The sequence below is a fragment of the Mobula birostris genome, chromosome 6 (assembly GCF_030028105.1).
Source record: "Mobula birostris isolate sMobBir1 chromosome 6, sMobBir1.hap1, whole genome shotgun sequence".
NCBI classification, from domain to species: Eukaryota; Metazoa; Chordata; class Chondrichthyes; order Myliobatiformes; family Myliobatidae; genus Mobula; species Mobula birostris.
In genome coordinates, this window is record NC_092375.1 from 9135191 (window position 1) to 9151363 (window position 16173).

Consider the following 16173-nt stretch of genomic DNA (forward strand, 5'->3'; position numbering starts at 1 on the left):
AGCACACAACAGCAAACATGATAGCACTGGCCACCACAGACTCGTAGAACATCCTTAGCATCGTCCGGCAGATGTTAAAGTCTCCTTAGGAAATAGAGATCTGATGCTTCTTGTAGACAGTCTCAGTGTTCTTTGACCAGTCCAGTTTATTGTCAATTCGTATCCCCAGGTAGTTGTAATCCTCCACCATGTCCACACTGACCCCCTGGATGGAAACCGGTACCTTAGCTCTCCTCAGGTCTACCACCAGCTCCTTAGTCTTTTTCCTGCAAAAATGGAGGGCAATGTAAGGGGTAAGGGTTAGATTGATCTTAGATTTGATTAACAGGTCAGCAAAATATTGTGGGCCAAAGGACCTGTGCTGCGCTATAGTGTTCTGTGTTCCATGATAATAAACTTTGCAATTTTGAACATTGAATCTTGGTGAGCATGGACAAAGTTGGCTGATGGGCCTTGTTCTGTGCTGTTAGATTATCATTTTTCTCACAAGTTAAGTGGTTAGGGTCTAGACTGCATTAGAGTTAGCAATGAAGGCAGATCCAATTATAGTGATCAAAAGGGAGTCACTGTGACACATAGCCCTTCAGCCCATCATGTCTGTGTTGACCACCAATCACCGATGGACAGTTGGGAGCTGGACATATGCCTGAAGGAAAGCTCAACCAGTGCCTCTACATGCTCAGGAGGCTAAAGAAATTTCTCATGTCCTCTTCTACCCTCACCAATTTTTATTGATGCACCACAGAAGGCACCTGAACCACATCATCACAGCTTAGTTAAACATTTGCTTTGCCCGAAACTGCAAGAAGCTACAGAGAGTTGTGGACGCAGCTCAGCACATCTATGAAACCAGCCTCCCCTCCGTGGACTCTGTCGATACTCTCTGCCTCAGTAAAGCACCCCAGACCTTCTCTCTTCTTGCACCCCCAAATGACAGACTATAGATAGCCTAAAAGCACACACCACCAGGCTCAAGATCAGCTTCTATCTCACTGTTATAAGATAGATAGATAGATAGATAGATAGACCATGAGACAAAGGAGCAGAAGTCGGCCATTCGGCCCATCGAGTCTGCTTCGCCATTTTATCATGAGCTGATCCATTCTCCCATTTAGTCCCACTCCCCCGCTTTCTCACCATAACCTTTGATGCCCTGGCTACTCAGATGCCCATCAATCTCTGCCTTAAATACACCCAATGACTTGGCCTCCACTGCTGTCCGTGGCAACAAATTCCATAGATTCACCACCAGGTAGATAGATATACTTTATTAATCCTGAGGGAAATTGGGTTTCGTTACAACCGCACCAACCAAGAATAGAGCGTAAATATAGCAATACAATATAAGTCTACTGGACTTCCTCCTGGTGGACTCTTGACCTCAGGATCTACCTGGTTGTGTCCTAGTACCTTATTGTTTCCCCGCACTACACTATTACTGTAGCAGTAACACTTTTTTTTCTGCAATCTGTTATTATTTTGCCTTGTACTACCCCAATGCACTGCTGTGATGAAATGATCTGTACGAACAGTACGCAAGACAGGTTTTCCACTGTACTTTGGTGCCTTGTGACAATAATAAACCAACTTACCAGTTTCATTGGGTGGCGGATGGAGATACATCTCTACCAAAGGAGGTGTAAGCTGCTCCTCCTCACCCCCCTCGCCCTGGATCAGGGTCACATGAAGCCATGGGAGCAGGTGGTGGATGGTCGTGTGAACAGCCGGTGCACATCACAAGCCCTGGTTATGTGACGTCTGACACCAGGCAGACAATCTCTGAGGAATATTGATAATGGCTGGTGTCACCCATCTTGTAAAGACACTGCCCAGAAGAAGGTGATGGCAAACCACTTCCGTAGAAATATTCTCCAAGAACAATCATGCTCATGGACCGAGAAAAGAGTAAGAACTACAGTGCGAAGGGGTCTTCCCCACAGGCAGATGCAAGACAGATACTTGACACAGCACATAATGATGATGACGACCAATTTAAGGTACCAGTTTACCAAGAAAAGAATTTACAAGGCTGCAGGAAGTAGGCTCTGGCAGAGTTAGATGGCTGAATGGTCTGAAAGCACCACGGACAGTGAAGACCGTGGTAGTAATTAAACTGATGTAATTATTATTTAAGTTATAAAAACCTGTATTTCTACAGTGATTTCCACATCCCTTTGCAGGATGTTCCAGAACGTTTCGCAGCCAATCAGATACTTTGTGAAGTATACTGTGATAAGCGTTCGTTTAAATATTTTACCAGCAATTCTAATGTCAGCGGAATTGTAACCTAAGGGGTTAAATACAGTGTGCCTCCAGCCTCGGAAGGGTAGCCTGATCCCAGCGCTCGCTGGCGTTGACTGGTGTAGTGTGTCGTATGTGTGTGATTTTTTTTACATGTCTTTATCAGGGAGGTGTCTAACTGTGAGTGCAGCGATTGCTTCATTCTGCATGTGGCCGGGCGAAGGCTTCTGTTGTGTGTGTGAGAGAGAGAGAGGGAGAGAGGGAGACAGATACAGGGAAAGTACTGGTGAAAAGAAGTCAGCCGATTAATTCCAAAGCCTGCATCTGTTTCGCGATTTAATTATTTTTCTCCGTTGTGAGAGAGGCCCATGTTTTGACCTGTTTTTTTTAATGCTGGATCGCGGGCGACACAGAGGACACATTACAGCCGGTTACTTTGTATCCCTGAATGGCTTGGATACATCATCGCCAGAGGCCTTGTCGCAAATCCCGGTCAGCGGCAGCGCCACAATGATACATTTTGTGATTCTGTGACCATTGAAACTACCAGCGTCGCTTCGCCTTGCTTGGGATTTCCGGAGCGGTTGTGAGTCTCTGCGTGAGTGGTAGGGGGAGCGACCAGGTAAGGGGGGATTCTATCGACCATTTTATGAATGCATATACGAGCAAGAAATTATGTGTGCGTTCTGTTTAGCTAAAATAATGTGAATGGAGAGGACGTTCGCTTAATAAATCGTCATTTTCAGACCCTGGAGAAATTGACCCGGGGCTCTCCCGGGCTTAGAGTTCTTGCCTGTCTCTCTCTCTCGGGATCCTGAGTCCCTTCGTTATGCTTCTACGACCTTTCTGCAACCCCCTTCTCCCTACCCCGGCCAACCAGGAGAATAGACGAGTTTTCCTCTTGGAAGCATCTGTCCTGATCATTAGAAACCTGCTGATATTGAAATGATCAAAAATACCTTTTTAAATCTTTGGCTGGACGAACATGGTTATTTTGCGATTAATTGTCATGTTGAGAGCTGTTACAGCGCTGGAAAGCTGGTTTCTGTGGTGTGTTTGTGTGTTATATTTATACCGTATTTGTGTTTCTTTCGTAATGTTTTCTCTTGCAGTCTTGGAGGTCTATATGTGGGACACACACGCACAATACACTTACACTCTGACACACATACTCACACTCTCACTCTCACACACTCACTCTCACACACTCATACATGCACACGCTCTCACACTCACTCTCGCTGTTACACCCTCACTCTCTTTCTCTTGCACTCACTCTGATGTGCACACACACTCTCACACACACACTCTCTCACACAGACACTCTCTCACACACTCTCACTCTCTCTCTCTCTCACTCTCACACTCTCTCACTCTCACACACACACTCTCTCTCACACACTCTCACACACACTCACCCACTCATTCTCACACTCTCACACACTCACATTCATCCTGATACATACATACATACATACATACACACACACACAAAGAGTCCCTTTTAAAAAGGTTGATGCCTAGTAAATCTATAAACAGTATTTAACCTGTTCCTCCCAGTGGTCAGTTTGGTCAACAGTGAGTGGCTGGAGGCTGAAATGTTTAAATGGTTTTAGCCGCAGGTTATTGATTATACGTTTAATTTATTGTTTATAACAGAAAAGCAGGTCATTGTTGGCATGCTGTGCTTTTTAAAATTTAATTCCTCTCATCTTTCCCCACCTCTCCCTTTTAAATCCCAGACATGGTCAGTTGAAGACGCCAACTCCCACTAAGACCCTGAATCTCACTGCACTGTCCATAGTTGCAGTCCATTGCAGAGGCCACTGGATGGTCTAGTGGCAGAATTCTCTGCTATCTTGGCCCTTGGCCTTCTGGCAAAGGCTATTTCCCCGCCTCACCCTGAAGTCACCAGATCAAGCCGCCAACAACCTTGGTTCCACGTGGCAGGAGTGTCCAGTTTACTTACAACATCCATCAACATGCAGGTCAGGAGCAGTTGGAGAAAGGAGAGGGGCAGGGAACTCAGATTACACCACCAGCAACACAAAATTAAGGAGAAGACTCAATGGGCCAAATGGCCTAATTCTGCTCCTATGTCTTTTAGTTTTAAGTCAAATCCACCATTCCATCATGGCTGATTTATTATCCTTCTCAACCCCAGTTTCCTGCCTTCTCCCTGTAACCTTTGATTCCCTTAGCAACCAAGAACCTATCAACCTATGCTTTAACTACAGTCATACCTACTCTATGACTGTGGCTTCTACAGTCGTCTGTAGCAATGAATTCCACAGATTGACCATCCTCTGGCTAAAGAAGTTTCTCCTCATCCCTGTTCTAAATGGACATCTCTCTATTCTGAGGCTGTTCCCACTGGCCCCAGACTCACCCAGAATTAGAAACATCCTCTCCACATTCACTCTATCTGGGCCTTTCAATATTCAATAGCTCTCAATGAGATTCTCCCTCGTTCTTCTAAAATCCAGTGAGTACAGGCCTAGAACCATCAGATGCTCTTCATAAGACCCTTTCATTTAAGACAGGGTTGGATAGATTTTTGCATAGTAGGGGAAGTAAGGGTTGTGGGGAAAAGGCAGGTAGGTGGAGGTGACCAGATCAGCCATGATCTCATTGAATGGTGGAGCAGGTTCAATGGGCTGGATGGTTTACTCCTGCCCCTATTTCTTATGTTCCTTATGTTCTGATGTTCGTTCCTGGGATGATTCTTGAGAATCTCTTCTGGAACCTGGCTAATGCCAGCACATCCTTTCCTAGACAAGGGGCCCAATACTGCTCACAATACTCCAAGTGTGGACTGACCAGTGCCTTATGAAGCTTCAGCATTGCATCATTGCTTTTATATTCTAGTACTCTTGAAATAGGGCCTGAACACGGATGATAGGCGGTGTCCACCAGCCAGTGCTGGGAAGAGATGCCAAGAGGCTGCTCACAGAATGAGAAGAGGCCTGTGGGAAGAGGCCATGGCAGAATTTGGTAAAACACGAGATTGTAGGAGTAGGAGTAGGCCTCCGGAGGAGTGGAATTAAAATCCAGAGGGCATGGGTTTAAGGTGAGGGGGTAAGATTTAAAGGGGACCCAAAGGGGGAACCTCCTTGACACAGAGCCGTCAGAGGAGGTGGGAGAGGCAGTAATGATAAGAACATGAATGGGAGGGGTGTAGGGCAATATGGACCAAACATGGTCAAGTGGGAATAGTTGGTGGTCAGTATGGATGAGATGGGCCGAAGGGCCTGCTTTCAAGCTGTGTTACTCTATGAACAGGTACCTCAGTATGATCATGTCTGATTTCTTCTGGTTTAAACTTCTCTTCAGTGCAAGAACGTGGATTTATAAATTGAGGTGGTTTGGAGAAACGTACTTTGCCTGGTCTTTCCTTGTTACATATGGATATCAGAAACCAGATCAGGAATTGGCCATCTGGCCCATCAAGGCTGCTGTATCATTCAATAAGATTGTGGCTGATCTGGCTGTGGTCTCAGCTGAACCTACCTGTCTTTTCCCCATAACCCTTCATTCCCCTGCTATGCAAAAAAAAATCTTTCTAAGTGAGCCTTAAATATATTTAATAATTTGTTCCTCAGGGTAGTGAATCTGTGGAATTCTCTGCCCAAGGGAGATAGTAGAGATATTATCTTTATTTGTCACAACATTGTATATCAAAACATACAATGAATAGGTCGTTTTGCGTCAATGTCCAAAGATGTTCTGAGGACAGCCCACAAGTGTCGCCATACTCCTGGTGACAACTTAGCATGTCCACAACTTACTAACCTTCGGAATATGGGAGGAAACTGGAGCACCCGGAGGAAACCCATGAGGCCACAGGGATAATGTATATTCTCCTTATAGACAGTGGTGGGAATTGGTCTTAGGGCTGGTATTGTACATCAATATGCTAATCACTGCGATACCATGCTTCCTCAGGCAGAGGATTCCACAGAATTGTGCTTTCTGGAAAAAGAAGGAATATGTTCGAGTTTAATGAAGCTCTGCCGTTGGATAAACTCCATCCCATTCTCGTTCAGAGGCCCCACCAGGGGCCAATGTCCTTAGCTGACCAGGGATGGGAGTTAGGAGGAGTGATGGGTTTCAATGAAAAGCATTAAATAAAAATAGTGCATACCAATATGACCATCTACCCAATATAACACACTCAAATGCTGGAGGAACTCAGCAAGTCAGGTAACATCTATGGAAATGAATTAACAGTCGATGTTTTGGGCTGAGGGCTCTTCCTCAGGACTGCAAATGAAGGAGGAAGATGCCAGAGTAAAAAGGAGGGAGGGGAGGAGGGGTGGAAGATAGTTAGAAGGTGATAGGTGAAGCCAGGTGAGTAGGAAAGGTAAAAGGCTGGAGGGAAAAGGATCTGGTAGGGAGAGGAGAGTGGACCATAGGAGAAAGGGAACGAGGAGAGGCACCAGGGGGAGGTGATAGTCAGGTGAGAAGAGGTAAGGGGCCAGAGTGGGGGAATTGAAGAAGAGAGGAATTCCTTTTTTTTTACCAGAAAGAGCAATCGGTATTTATGCCATCAAGTTGGAGGCTACCCAGACGGAATGCAAGGTGTTGCTCCTCCGCGCTGAGGGTGGCCTCATCGTGGCACACGAGAAGGCCATGGACTGACATGTTGGAACAGGAATAGGAATTGCAATTGAAATGTTTAGCCACCAGGAAGTCCCGCTTGTGGCGGATGGTGTGGAAGTGCTCGCCAAAGCAGTCCCCCAATTTACGACGGGTCTCACCAGTGTAGAGGAGGCTGTATTAGGCGCACTGGACTTGTACAAAAGGTGACCCCGGCAGATTCGCAGGTGAAGTGTGCCTCACCTGGAAGGATGGTTTGGGATCCTAAGTGGAAGTAAGGGAGGAGGTGAATGGACAGATGTAGCATTTTGGCTACTTGCAGGGATAAGTGCCGAGATTAGTGGGGAGGGACGAATGGATAAAGAATGGACAATCTACCCAATGTGCTGAATTTGACCACTTGGCTCTGAGCCCCACTTACTACATGTAATGGATGGTAGGGGTATGGAGGGCGATGGTCTGGATGGGAATAGACAGTTTGGTTCAGCACAGACTAGATGGACTGAAGGGCCTGTTTCTGTTTGTGTTTTAGTATTACTCTATGTAATCGTTCCTGCCTCTACCACTTCTTATTCCATAAACTCACGACCCAGTGTGTGGGGGGAGAAAAAGTTTTAAATCTTTCCCCTTTCACTTGAAATCTCTGCCCTGCTCCTGCTGGTGAGCTGCACAGTAGCAGTGCAGTTGGCATAAGGGTTTACAGTGTCAGCTGTAAGCTTGCGGTTTGAACCCTGCCACTGTCAGTAAGGTCTTTGCACATTTTCCACGTGACTGTGTGTGTTTCCTCTGGGTGCTCTGGATTTTTCCTTCATTCCAGAAGACATTCGGTTGAGGGTTTGTAGGTTGTGGACATGTCATGTTGGTGCCAGATGCACGCCGACACTTGCTGACTGCCCCCAGCAGGTTCTCGGACAGTGGTGGTCGAAGACACAAATGACACATCTCACTAAGTTTTGATGTACATGTGACAAATAAAGTTAATGCTTTCTGGTTTTGGACTCCCGGATATTATATTATCAATGTACAGGTATGTCACAATATACTACCCTGAGATTCTTTTTCTTGCAAGCATTCACAGTAAATAAAAAGAAGCACAACAGAATTAATGAAAGACTGCACCCTACTGGACAGACAATCTACTAATGTGCAAAAGACAACAAACTGTGCAAATAAAAAAGGAAAAAAAAGATAGATAAATAAATAAATAAGCAAGAAATATTGAGAACATGAGATGAAGAGTCCTTGAAGGTAAGTCCATAGGTTGTGAGAACAGTTCAGTGAAGGGGTGAGTGAAGTTATCCCCTCTGTTTCAAGAGCCAGATGGTTGAGGGGCAGAACTGTACCTGAATCTGCTGGTGTGAGTCCTGAGGTTCCTGTACCACCTTTCTGAGGCAGTAGTGAGAAGAGAGCATGTCCTGGGTGGTGGGGTCCCTGATGATTGATGCTGTTTTCCTGCAGCAGAGTTTCTTGTAGATGTGCTCAGTGGTGGAGGAGACCTTTACCCGTGATGGACTGGGACATAGCCATTAATTTTTAAAGGATTTTCCATTCAAGGCCGTTGGGGTTTCCATACCAGGTCATGATGCAACCAGTCAATATACTCTCCACTACACATCTATAGAAGTTTGTCAAAGTTTTAGATGTCATGCTGAATCTTCATAAACTTCTAAGACTATAGAGGCACTGCCATGCTTTGTTCATAATGACACTTGCGTGCAGGACCCAGGACAGATCCTCTGAAATGATAAAAATGAGGGATTTTAAAGTTGCTGAGCCTCTCCACCTCTGACCCTGCGATGAGGACCGGCTTCCTGCTCCTGAAGTCAGTCAGCTTCTTGGTCTTGCAGACATTGACTGAGAGGTAGTTGCTGAGGCACCACTCAGCCAGATTATCAGTCTACCTCCTAAATGCCAAACCACCATCACCTTTGATCCAGCCAATGATAGTGGTATTGTCAGCGAATTTAAATATGACATTGGAGGTGTGCTTAGCCTCAGAGTCGTAAATATAAAGCAAGTAAAGCAGGGGGCTAAGCACGTAGCCTTGTGGTGCGTCGAAACCGATGGAGGTTGTGGAGGAGAACTAACTGGAGCCTGTAGGTGAGAAAATCGAACAGCCAGTTGTACAAGGAAGTATTTTGACAAGTTTCGGTGGGATGTGTGGAGAACAGAATGTGATTAGTGTAGGATTACAGAACAGACTCAATAGGCTGAATGGCCCAATTCTGCTTCAATGTCTTGTGGTCTAAGTGGGTGGGGCTGTTTGATGCATACCTGTTGTTATGAAGATCCTCTTTTCGTGCAGTATCGCCCTATGGTTCCATTACCTCTGCTGTTAAATGCAGAGTGTATGCAGTGCAAGAACTCGTGTTCTCAGCAGCTTTTTTCCTCATTTGCACAGTGTGTCTTTGGTTGTGTGTCCATCTTTGTGTGTAGTTTCTCATTAGTTCTGTTGTATTTCTTTGTTTGACTGTGAATGCCTGCGGGGAAATGAATCTCAATGTAATGTACGGTGAGGTCCAGGTACTTTGAAATTGAATGTAGTGTGACTTTCATTTGACCTTATCTATGCCCATCTTGGTTTTATAAGGTGACCCCCCAATCTCCTAAGTTATAAGGGTAAAAGGAAAAGTTGCTGATGTTTGGGGGTTGATGTTGTTGTTGCCGTTTGCGTGATTTTTATTTTTGTGTGTGGGGGGTGGTGGTGGATGCTTTCCTTTGTACAGCTCCATGGTATTCTTTGTTTTGTGGCTGTCCAGAGAAGACAAATCTCAGAGTTGCATACCACGTACATACTTCGACAAGAAATCTACCTTGAACCTTGTACATCCTTGTGAGTCTTTTCCTGCACCTTTTGCAGTTTAATGACATCCTTGGTATGAGAAAGGTGGGCTGCAGAATGTGTGCAAGTTCCCTACAGATGGGATGTCCCCTAGGGTGCCAAAGAAAGAAACGGTGACATATATGCACTTTCATAGAAAAAAAACTTTTACTTTGACTTTTTGACTTTTGCGCAACTTTCGTCGGAACTGTGACCCAGGCTGGGATCCAGCCACTGCCCCATCAAGCTAGCTGATTCCAGCAGACTATTCCTTCCCAGTGAAGTGGGTGGCAATGCAAATGCAGAAGTGGTTCCATGTTCAAAAATAACATGAGGGGGAACTTCACTTGGGCAGTGCAGATGTGGAACGAGCTGCCAGCAGAAGTGGTGGATGCAGGTTCAGTTTCACCAGTGAAGAGAAATTTGGACAGGTACATGGATGCGAGGAGTTTGCTTCGGGTGCAGGTCGATGGGACTAGGCAGATTAATAGTTTAGAATGGACTAGATGGGCTAAAGGGTCTGTTTCTGTGCTGTAGTAAACAGAAAATGAAGAAATGAAGATGAGAATTGAACACAGAACCTGGAGGGGGAAGTGGCCGTAAGAGCTGAGTGCCCTCGAGAAAGGATTTAAGGTCAGTTGTCCCACTTTGGGGAATCAGTATCAGATTTATAGTCTGTGCCCACAAATGCAGCAGGTCAGACAGTATCAGTGGAAGGGAATGAACAGTTGACACTTCAAGTCTGGAACTCAAGGCCCCAGAGCCAGGGCCCCAAGTCAACTGCGAGTCCACTTGTCAAGTTGAAATCGGAAGTCTGTGAATTTTTGTGTCTCCTGGAGGCTGTATATGGGATGTCCTGGAGTTGGAGGAGTGTGTGTGTGTGTGTGTGAGGGAGAGTGGGAGTGAGGAACCAGGGCTTGTTTGCTGTTGTCGTTTTGTTGTGTTCTGCTGTGCATGGTGGGCGTGCTATGTTGGTGCCGGAACATACCGTGACTCTTGCGGACTACTCCAGCGCATCCCTGTTTTGTGTTGGTTGTTCATGCAAACGACACATTTCAGCATATGGAAAGGAAGCGGGCAGGAGCTAGGTCAGAATCAGAATCACTTTATTGCCAGTGGGTGAAACACACCAGAATTGATAGTTGTTCGGTGCCAAGCATCAAACACAGGACAACACCATAACAGACAACACAGTAGTAACCAACAATTCACAAGACAATAGTGTAAACAGTCATGAGTAATCAACAATTAGCAGAATGGCCACATGTGCAAATGTCAATAATCAAACTTAAGTAAATGCGAACGTATGAACAGACTCAATAATTATCAACAGAACAAGGACAGCAGGAAAGATCATTTAACAGATGTTGCACAGGGACGGTTGGGGTATTACACCTGAGTGAGTTTTGTCGAGAAACTGGACAGCTACAGGAAAGAAGCTTCGGAGATGACAAGTAGTCCTGGTGGTGATGGACTTGTAGCGTCTCACAGGTGGTAATTTGGTGAATGGATGACTGCTGGGGTGGGTGGAGTTGGTAGTAATTTCTGCAGCTCCTTGCTTTGGTGATGAATGGGTCTTTCAATGTCGGTAACTGGCAGCCAGTAATCTTCTCCATTGAGAGGACAACTTGCTGCAACTTGGACTTCCATTTTTTCCTTTGTTTCATGGCTATCAGGAGAAGACGAATCTCAGAGCTGTATACTACATGCATACTTTCATAATAAATGAAACTTTGAACCTTTAATCACCCTACCACTGCTACTTTATCATTTCCTGTCAGTCACCATGTACATACACTTTGTATGGAGTGTCACTTTATGAATATACGATCAATCTATATGTAAAACCTATCTTATGCATTTATATTTATTGTGTTCTTTATCTTGTATATTTTTTGTGCTACATCAGATCCAGAGTAACAGTTATTTTGTTCTTTTTTTACACTTGTGCAGCACTGGAAATGACATTAAACAATCTTAAATCTTGAGAAGACCTCAGCATCTTTTTTATAACATTCCGAATGTTAAAAGGCCTGAACAGATTAGATATGGCAAAGTTATTTCCCATGGCAGGGGAGTCTAGGTCAAGAGGGCACAACTTCAGGATTGAAGGACGTCCTTTTAGAACTGAGATGCGGAGAAATTACTTTAGTCGGAGGGTGGTAAATCTGTGGAATTTGTTGCCACAAGCAGTTGTGAAGGCCAAGTCATTGGGTGTATTTAAGACAGAGATAGAAAGGTTCTTGATTAGTCAGGCCATCAAAGGGTACGGGGTGAAAGCAGGAGAGTGGGGATACCTGGAAGAATTGGATCAGCCCATGATTGAATGGTGGAGCAGACTCGATGGGCGGAATAGCCTACTTCTGCTCCTATATCTTGTGGTCTTTATGGTCTTATCTTTTCATCCGCTCCGTTTGATCTCTGCTGCGGACTTGGGTTAGGTCTGCGACCAGAGAGTTTAAAAACTGCTAGTGTGAGAGCTGGTTTGGCAACAGAAGCTGAGGTTGTGAAGAGAGCTTTTTAGCATATTGGCCTTCATGAGGCCTAATTTTGAGTATCGTGTGCAGTTCTAGTCATCTACTGGTAGGAAAGCTATCAATAAAATTTAAAGGGTGCAGAGAAAATTTATAAGGAAGTTGCCAGGACTTGAGGACTGGAGGCATTGGGAAAGGTTGAATAGCTTAGGATTTTATCCCTAGAGTTTAGGAGAATGAAGGGAGGTTGGATTGAGGTATACAAAATTATAGGGGTTTTTCCACTGAGGTTGGGTGAGACTAGAACTAGAGGTCATGGGTTAAGGATAAAGGGTTATACGTGGAACATGAGGGGGAACTTCTTCATTTAAAGGATGGTGAGAGTGTTGAAGCGCTACCAGCTGAAGTGGTGGATGTAGGTTCCATTTCAACATTTACGATAAATTTGGATGCATGCATGGATGGGAGGGGTAGGGAGTGCTGTGGTCCGGGTTGAGATTGTTGGGATTCGGCAGGTTAATAGTCCAGCATGGACTAAATGGGCTGAAGGGTTTGTTTCTGTTCTGTAGGATCCTATGACTCTACGATTAGAAGAGTTGTGGCAAACCTGGCCAGTTGTCCAAAACAGCAGCTGTGTCTGTCAATAATCCACAGGTGATGTCACAGATAGCGGCTTGAAAGTATCCTCTACCCTGTCCCATCACACACTCCCGGGACAGGGACGGCACTGAGTGAAGCTCCCTCTACACTGTCCCATCACACACTCCCAGAGTAAATCTCCCTCTACCCTGTCCCATCACACACTCCCAGAGTGAAGCTCCCTCTACACTGTCCCATCACACACTCCCAGAGTGAATCGCCCCCTACCCTGTCCCATCACACACCCCCAGAGTGAAGCTCCCTCTACACTGTCCCATCACACACTCCCAGAGTGAAGGTCCCTCTACCCTGTCCCATCACATACTCCCAGAGTGAAGCTCCCTCTACACTGTCCCATCACACACTCCCAGAGTGAAGCTCCCTCTACACTGTCCCATCTCACACTCCCAGAGTGAAGCTCCCTCTACACTGTCCCATCACACACTCCCAGAGTGAAGCTCCCTCTGCACTGTCCCATCACACACTCCCAGGGTGATGCTCCCTCTGCACTGTCCCATCACACACTCCCAGGGCAGGGACAGTTAGATACAGAGTGAAGCTCCCTCTACACTGTCCCATCACACACTCCCAGAGTGAAGCTCCCTCTGCACTGTCCCATCACACACTCCCAGGGCAGGGACAGTTAGATACACAGTGAAACTCCCTCTACACTGTCCCATCACACACTCCCAGAGTCAAGCTCCCTCTACACTGTCCCATCTCACACTCCCAGAGTGAAGCTCCCTCTGCACTGTCCCATCACACCCCCCCCAGAGTGAAGCTCCCTCTGCACTGTCCCATCACACCCCCCCAGAGTGAAGCTCCCTCTACACTGTCCTATCACACACTCCCAGAGTGAAGCTTCCTCTGCACTGTCCCATCACACACTCCCAGAGTGAAGCTCCCTCTGCACTGTCCCATCACACACTCCCAGAGTGAAGCTCCCTCTACACTGTCCCATCACACACTCCCAGGGCAGGGACAGTTAGATACAGAGTGAAGCTCCCTCTACACTGTCCCATCACACACTCCCAGGCCACAGACAGTTAGATACAGAGTGAAGCTTCCTTTACACTGTCCCATCACACACTCCCAGGACAGGGACAGTTAGACACAGAGTGAAGCTCCCTCTACACTGTCCCATCACACACTCCCAGGGCAGGGACAGTTAGACACAGAGTGAAGCTCCCTCTACACTGTCCCATCACATTCCCAGGGCACAGACAGTTAGATACAGAGTGAAGCTCCCTCTACACTGTCCCATCACACACTCCCAGGGCAGGGACAGTTAGATACAGAGTGAAGCTCACTCTACACTGTCCCATCACACACTCCCAGGACAGGGACAGTTAGATACAGAGTGAAGCTCCCTCTGTACTGTCCCATCACACACTCACAGGGCATGGACAGTGAAGCTAGGAAAGTAGCGTTATCAGTGATCCCTCCCATCTGCCCCAGAATCTTTGACCCTGTACCATCAGGCTGGAGGTACCGTAGCATTAGGAGTTGGGTCACTCAACTCTGTCTTTGGAGGAGCCATGTATTCGCAGAGGGGGCTGGTATGCCTGAGCCTTGCTGAATTCCACAATGATTTCTTCAGCTTTCTCCATGTTCAGGCTTGAGTTGTTCTTCTCACACCAGCCCTCCAGCGGCTCCATTTCCTCTCTGTACTCCGTCTCGTCATCCTTTTTGATGAGGCCAACCACTGTCGTGTCATCAGTTTGAGCTGGACCCTGCGACGCAGTCACGTGTCGGCAGTGTGAACAGCAGCGGGCTGAGCACTCAACCTTGAGGAGCACCAGTGCTCAGCGTACTGACCTCACTTGGTCCTTTAATATCCCTTCCCTGAACAAGAAGGCACACCAGCGCCTCCACTTCCTAACAAGAGAGAGGCAAGCAAGGCCCCCCCAACTGAACTGCATTTTACAGGAGCACCATTGAAAACTCCTGCATCTCCATCTGGTATGGGAGCAGTTGGGCATCGGACCAGAAGTCCCTACAAAGGACTGTGAGAACAGTTGGGAGGATCATAGTGGTCTTTCTACCATCCATCAGGGACATTTATCAAGAGCACTGTGTATGTAGGGCCCTTAGCATTATTAAGGATCCCACCCATCCATCCAGCATCCTCTTTGACTTTCTACCGTCAGACAGAGACTCTGATGCATAAAAACAAGAACGGTCAGGACGGGAAACTGTTTCTTCCCCCAGGCCATTAGGCTTCTGAACTCCTGGCCGCATCGTATTTGAAGTATCAATGGTTAATCTGTTCTGTACCTTCCAATATTGAAAATTTATGCACTTTAGTTTGTTATTTATGTGTGATGCATCTGTAGATTTTATCCTGACCTTCATAAGTTATCATATGTTATGTGCTTTGCACCTGGTTCAGAGAAACGTTCTCTCGTTTCTATATACATGTATGTAGTTAAATGACAGTAAACTTCACTTGACTTGACAGTTAGGATGGGAAGCAGGTTCTTCCCCAGGCTGTAAGATTACTGAACTCTCTGCCGCCACCCCAGGTCTCATCACGAATGAAGCACCAATAGTGTTAATTGTAACTTGTGCTGTAAATGCATTGCTATTATTTGTTATTTTATTTGTGGTAATATTACTTTATGTGAGCTATACGTACTGTGTTGTGCATCTTGGTCTGGAGGAGCATTGTTTCGTTTGGCTGTAGAATGAGAATAAACTTGAACTTAATATGGAGATAAATATTGGACCAAAGAGCAGAAATGTGTTTACTTGTACCCATCTGCCTTCGGTTACCCTTGCCTTGTGTAGAACAAAGGCCAATTGCCCGAGGTCAAGTACAAGGCTAATTAAAGGGGCCAATGGTTAGGTGCTCATTGATGGGCGAGGAGGGGTCAAACCTTGATTGGTAGGTGGCGTGTCTTTCGACCAGGTAAATGGGCAGTGCTGTCACATGACAGTCATGACCCCTCCAATACGCCTCCAGCATCTGCAGAATCTCTTGTGCCTCCTCTTATTCTCTCTCCCCCTGCTCACCTGTCCTCTCTGAGGACTACCTCATGCTCTGTCATTGTTAGCACAGAACAAGAATGGGTGCCATGGGAGTGTAATGGTTAGCACGATATTATTACAGCTCAGGGCGTTGGATTTTGGAGTTCATTTCTGGCACCATCTGTAAGGAGTCTCCGTAGTTCCTTCCCGTGGAATGTATGGGTTTTTCCCAGATGCTCTGGTTTCCTCCTACTGTCCAAAAACATACCGGTCAGTAGGTTAATTGGTCATTGTAAAGTGTTCTGTAGTTAGGTGAGGATTAATTGGGGTCGTTGTGGGTTGTTGGGGTGACGCGGCTGAAAGGGCAAGAAGTGCCCACTCTGCACTGTATCACTAAATAAATAAATAGAACATTACAGAACAATACAG

General features: G+C 46.1%; 2 protein-coding genes across 7 annotated transcripts in view; one reads left to right on the forward strand and one right to left on the reverse strand.

Moving 5' to 3' along the window:
- usp25 (ubiquitin specific peptidase 25) overlaps nucleotides 1-16173 on the reverse strand; it is a 551935-nt gene that overhangs the window by 518618 nt on the left and 17144 nt on the right. The gene's annotated exons all lie outside the window — the stretch shown is intronic.
- The window catches only part of nrip1a (nuclear receptor interacting protein 1a), a 139506-nt gene continuing 125635 nt past the window's right edge, over nucleotides 2303-16173 (forward strand). For all 6 annotated transcript variants that reach the window (XM_072259860.1, XM_072259858.1, XM_072259862.1 and 3 more), the window contains exon 1: nucleotides 2303-2863. The gene's annotated coding sequence lies outside the window, so the exon portion shown is untranslated. The remainder of the gene's footprint in view (nucleotides 2864-16173) is intronic.